This window comes from Mustela erminea, chromosome 19 (assembly GCF_009829155.1).
Source record: "Mustela erminea isolate mMusErm1 chromosome 19, mMusErm1.Pri, whole genome shotgun sequence".
NCBI lineage: Eukaryota > Metazoa > Chordata > Mammalia > Carnivora > Mustelidae > Mustela > Mustela erminea.
In genome coordinates, this window is record NC_045632.1 from 17,894,743 (window position 1) to 17,900,986 (window position 6,244).

Consider the following 6,244-nt stretch of genomic DNA (forward strand, 5'->3'; position numbering starts at 1 on the left):
TGGTTCCATTCCTACTCCATTTTCTTCTAGTTATAAGTTCTCTTTCCCTGCTTCCTCTCTCTCTCTTAGTGGCTACCCTGGTTACTTTAACATGCACACTTAAAACAGTATGTATGCCATTCTCTTGAAATAGAAGGATGTTAGAATGCTTTAACCTAATAACCTGCGCACAAAATTTGCTTCTCAAAACTTTATTTTTAAATTAAATTTTAAAAATGTTTAAGTAGGCATGCCCAGCATGAAGCCAAACACAGAGCTTGAATTCATGACTTTGAGATTAAGACCTGAGCTGAAATCAAGTGTCAGATGCTTACATGACTAAGACACCCAGGTGCCCTTTTAAGATTTTATTTATTTTAGAGAGATGGCACAAGAAGTTCGGGGGCAGGAGAAAATCTCAAGTAGGATCCACACTGAGCACAGAGCTTGACGCAGGGCTGGATCTAACAATGCTGAGACCATGACCTGAGCCAAAACTAGTCGAACACCTAACTGACTAGCCACCCAGGTTCTTTGAATTTTTTTTTTCTTAAGATTTTATTTATTTGAGAAAGAAAGGTAGAGAGAACAAGAGCAGGGCGAGGGAAGCGTTGGGCAGAGAGAAAAGGAGAAGCACAGTGAGCCCAACGTAGGACTTGAATCCAAGACTCCAGGATCATGACCCAAGCTGAAGTCAGGCTCTCAACCAACTTAGTCATCCAGGCACCCCTAATTTTATTCTTTTTTTTTTTTTTAAGATTTTATTTATTTATTTGACAGACAGAGATCACAAGTAGGCAGAGAGAGAGAGGAGGAAGCAGGCTCCCCGCTGAGCAGAGAGCCCGATGCGGGACTCGATCCCAGGACCCTGAGATCATGACCTGAGCCGAAGGCAGCGGCTTAACCCACTGAGCCACCCAGGCGCCCCCCCCCCCAATTTTATTCTTAAGTAAACTCTACACCCAACATCCACCCACTCACAACCCTGAGATCAAGAGTCACATGATCAGGACACCTGGGTGACAAAGTAGGTTTAGGGACTGACTCTTTGATTTCAGCTCAGGTCATAATCTCGGGGTCCTGAAACTGAACCCAGCTTCAGGCTCTGCACTCAGAGGGGAATCTGCCCGAGAATTCTCTCTCTCCCTCCCTCTGGCCCTCCCCCTACTCTCTCTCAAATTAATCTTTGAAAAAAACAAAAAAAGAGTACATGGTCTGCTGAATGAGTCAGCCAGGTGTCCCTGCTTCTCAAAATTTTAGTTCTTCTGTTAAGTCCACAAAGTGGACATCACCATTGTTGCATAGTGACTATTCCTTAAAACATTTATGTTGAAAATTTTTTGTACAAATATTTAACCCTTGGCTTATTTTGTCTAGTCTCCAGTGTTTTCTTGTTTTCACGTATCAACCTATTTTCTACAAGATTCCTGATGTAGAAATCTATTTCTACAAGGCACCTGGGTGGCTCAGTGGGTTAAAGCCTCTGCCTTTGGCTCAGGTCATGATTCCAGGGTCCTGGGATCTAGTCCCTCATCGGGCTCTCAGCTCAGCAGGGAGCCTACTTCCTCCTCTCTCTCTCTGCCTACTTATGATCTCTGTCAAATAAAATAAGTAAAATCTTAAAAAAAAGATTCCTGATGTAGCAGTGCCAAAAACTACCTTGGCTCCATGTTAAGTAATTCTAAACAGCTAATGAAGATTTGCCCTATATTTTGCTCCTCCAACCATCTGCATTTTGTCTTAGTTCTGCAGAATACTCTCATTATATAGAACTTTCATTCAATGACAAACTCTCATAATTCCCTTCCACTTAGCAGGTTATCTGGGTAAGTTTCTCAAATGTGTTAACATCCAAAATCATTGGAGAAAAAGTCCATTAGTCCATTACTATGTTCTTGGTAGGTTTTATGCAGTTCAAACTGGATACATCTTAGGGAATGTATGAAATGAGGATAGTTTGATGAGGAAAGGGGGATTTTTTAAAAAGATTTTATTTATTTATTTGACAGAGAGAGATCACAAGGAGGCAGAGGCAGTCAGAGAGAGAGAGGAGGAAGCAGGTTCCCCGCTGAGCAGACAGCCCGATGCGGGGCTTGATCACAGGACCCTGAGATCATGACCTGAGCCGAAGGCAGCGGTTTAACCCAATGAGCCACCCTGACACCCCGGAAAAGGGGATTTTTAATGCAAAATTTTAGAGCTTCATTTTATTGGGGACCCATGAGCATGCTTCAACTCTTAAGTATAACATACGTCCTTTTATTTTACAAATCCCAGCTTCATTCTATCTCTGACAGTTCATTGAGAAAATAGAATTAATCAGATAAGAACTCCTTTTATTCTCCCGTTTCAGACGTGCTTGCACTGATGCTTATATTCTCTCTTCCTTCCTGTTCAGATAAAATAAGCCAGTTCCTACCAACCACCAACTGGGTCATCTACACAACAGCTCATCTTCTCTTAGCCTCCAAAGTATTTTGTCCTGAAGTTACCTTACTGGGCCATTGCCATCAGTTTGCAATATACTCTACATATTCTATCTTTTAAAAACAAACCAAAAATAAAAAACCAAAACCTTCCTTTATCTCACATCCGTCTCAAGTTGACTCACTCTGGGCTTCTAGCAAGGTATTTCAATAAGTCTATACTTGCTGTCACCTCTTCCTATCTTTGTTCACTATTTAACTCAGTCTAATACTGATAAACATTTATTGAGCATTTATTATGTACCAAGTACTATTTTCTTTAATGTGACTTATTTAATCACAACTGAGTAAGATGATGTGCACTAGAGATAAAGCAACTGAGACACAAATGTTACAAAACTTGCAGAAAGCCTCAAAATTAGTGGCAGGCCCAGATTTCACCAAAACCAGGCAGGATCTGACAGCAGATCCATACTCATCAATTCATCCTATGCTACTCCAGTCTGGTTTAGGACCCCTGTCGTCCATCAAACAGGCTTTTCAAAAGGTCTACAATGGCCTACATATTGCCAAACCCAAAGAACATCATGCACTCATCTTACTCAATTTTGTAGAAGCAATCAACAGAATGATTACCTTCACACACTTAGCTCTCTTAGCTTCCGAGACACCAAACCCTAGATATCCTTTCTCCTTAACACAGATTGCCACTTTCCTTCTTCTACATGGCTTTCAAGGCTTCAAACTAAGCTTTCTTGTTTTCTCAAACACATACTTTCCCTGAGGGATTTTAGCCTATCACCTAACACTATTTAAAAGCTTCTGATTCCGAACTTAGTGAGTGGTCACATAGTATCAAATAAGCTTCCAAATCTAAAGTACCCATAATCCTTTTTTTTAAAAAAATATTTTATTTATTTATTTGACAGGTCACAAGTAGGCAGAGACAGGCAGAGAGAGAGGAGGAAGCAGGCTCCCCGCTGAGCAAAGAGCCCGATATGGGGCCCGATCCCAGGACCCTGGGATCATGACCTGAGCCGAAGGCAGAGGCTTTAACCCACTAAGCCACCCAGGTGCCCCTAGTACCCATAATTCTTTTCTCTTCCAAAATGCTTCTTCATAGCCCCAACATTCCTTAATTAGCCAGTTAGAAGTTTAGAAAGTTGGCATTATACCTGATGTCTTCCTGTTATCATGCACCCCAGTAAATCCTGTCAGCTTACCTCCAAAAGAAAATCCCAGAATTACTCATTTCTATCTTCAATGCAACATCACAGTCCTAATCTCTAATCACCTTGTGTCAGTGATTATTCGAGTCTAAAATGGTCACCCTGGGCGCCTGGGTGGCTCAGTGGGTTAAGCTTCTGCCTTCGGCTCAGGTCAGGATCTCATGGTCCAGGGATCCAGTCCCGCTGGCATCTGGGTCTTCTCAGCAGGGAGTCTGCTTCCTCCTCTTTCTGCCTGCCCCTGCCTACTTCTGAGCTGTCAAACAAATAAAATCTTTAAAAATAAAATAAAATGGTCACCCTGCCTTTACACGTTCCCATTTCAACCCACTCTTCAAAAGCATCAAATGATCAAGTGTCAAAATGTTAGTCATATCACTGCCATACTCATTTTGATTCTCACTGCATTTAATAAAATCCAAGCCTTCGTTCAACACAATGCCTATGATCCTAACATCTTATACTCCATGTCTGTAGTTTTGAAAACATCCCACTTTCCTTTCCTACTAGTGCATTTTCATTATCACAAAATGAAAAATGTAACAACTCCACGCCCCCAACAAAAGCACTGGAGTTAAATCTCAAAAGAGCAACTGCATGTTCTTGATATTATATATCTGATATCTAGCACTTTAACAGGTGGTAAGCAAGTATTTGTCAAAGTTTCTAAGAACCTTCTCTCTGATCTATTACACTGAAATAATAAAAAACCATAACTTGCTTTATAGTCTCAGCTCTCCCACCAAGTAGATGTAACACACTAAGCTTTCACTTACCTTTTTCTTTTTTAAGATCTGGAGGAATATGCATACTACTCAACAGAGTTGTTCTGAAGAGAAAAGGGTTTAGATCATCAGTTCTCAAAAGTGTGGTCCCTGACACAGCAGCACTGGCACCACCTGGGAACTTGTCAGAAATACAAATTCTCAGCTCCCACTTCAGTTTACTGGATCAGTGGTTCTGGAGGTAAAGCTCAGACAACAAACACTTCTGGTGACTCTAATGTACACTGAAGTTTAAGAATCACTGACTTTCATGAAAACACTAAGGGGGAAAAAGTTAAGGCTAAATAAATGCGAGTTTATGTTATTACTTGTATGATAAAATCACATTTAATGTTATTCATTGGTGGTAAATACCAACATTATAAAGCCAAATTTTTTCACAAAGTAGCTTATGTTGGTACGTAGTATTTTAGACACAATACACCTTAATTTTAAGTACATATGCAATCAAGGAAAGCAAAGAATGTGTTTACATAACAGACACAGCTGAGAAACACCTTAAACGGTAGATTAAAGGTTGACTGAAAATTAGGCTATTTTAAAAGTTTTGTTGTGCTTGGGGTAAATAGAGGTGGTTTTGTGGCTCTAACATGGTCTGGGTATTACAGAAGGTAGCGCTATGTATCCAGGCAATCTGGGATTAACCAAGATTTATCTTACAAATCTTGACTTATGATTCAGGTATCCACCAGTCAATTCACTTATCAACTAGAATGAAGTAAGATAGACGCATTTATAGGGGGTTCAGATCACCCTCCTGACATGCTAAGTAATATGACAATTCTGAACTTCAGATTCAATTTTCCTCTATGGGTTAATACAACCAGTCTTGCTGTGGGGGAGGAGTCCTATGCCATGGCCAGTGAACACATAAGGCATTCCCCTGTTTCGTCTTAGGGTCAGGCTTGAATTACTCCGTTGACTCCAAAGCTGCACAAACATAGGAGCAGAGTTAAGATTAGAGCTAAGGGAAGCAAGATAGATCAAGGTGGGAAAAAATACTTTAGGAAAATGTTCTATGAATAAAATCTTTATATAAATTTTCTTAATTGCAGGTGATAAGATGGAGGCAATTTTAAAATGGAGGCAATTTTAAAATGGTGTACAAACATGTGGTGCAATTCCTGAATAGATTAATATATAACATCCTTTTTAAAAAGAAGATAGGGGACTTCATAGTAGAAAGGACTAAGATTTGGGGTACCTGGGTGGCTCAGTCAGTTAAGCATCTGGATCATTTCAGCTCAGGTCATCTCAGAGTTCTGGGATCAAGCCCTGAATGGGCTCTACACTCAGCGGAGAGTCTGCTTGAAGATTCTTTCCCTTTGCCACCAGCCCCTTAAAATAAGTAAGTAAATTTTAAGGCGGGGAAGACCTGAGCTGGGATCACAGTTGGAAGCTTAACAAACTACCCAGGTGCCCCAAAACTTAAGCTGTTGTCATGAAAATGTATAGGACAGGAAGCCTGATATTCCAAAATAAGTTTCTATGAAAAAGACAAATTATATGAAGTACGTGCATGCACTCTTATTTAACTAAAAATTCTTAAAAATTTCTAAGCTCAAATGGTATGTTGGCAAAGTAATGTTAAAAGTGTAAAGACAGGGGCGCCTGGGTGGCTCAAATGGTTAAGCATCTGCCTTCAGCCCAGGTCATGATCCCAGGGTCCTGGAATCAAGCCCCACATCAGGCTCCCTGCCCTGGCAAGGGGGTAGGGAGGGGTCTGCTTTCCCTCTCCCACTCTACTTGCTTGTGTTCCTGCTCTCCCTGTCTCTTCCTGTCAAATAAATTAAAAAATCTTAAAACAAAAAAAAGTGTACAGACAGAC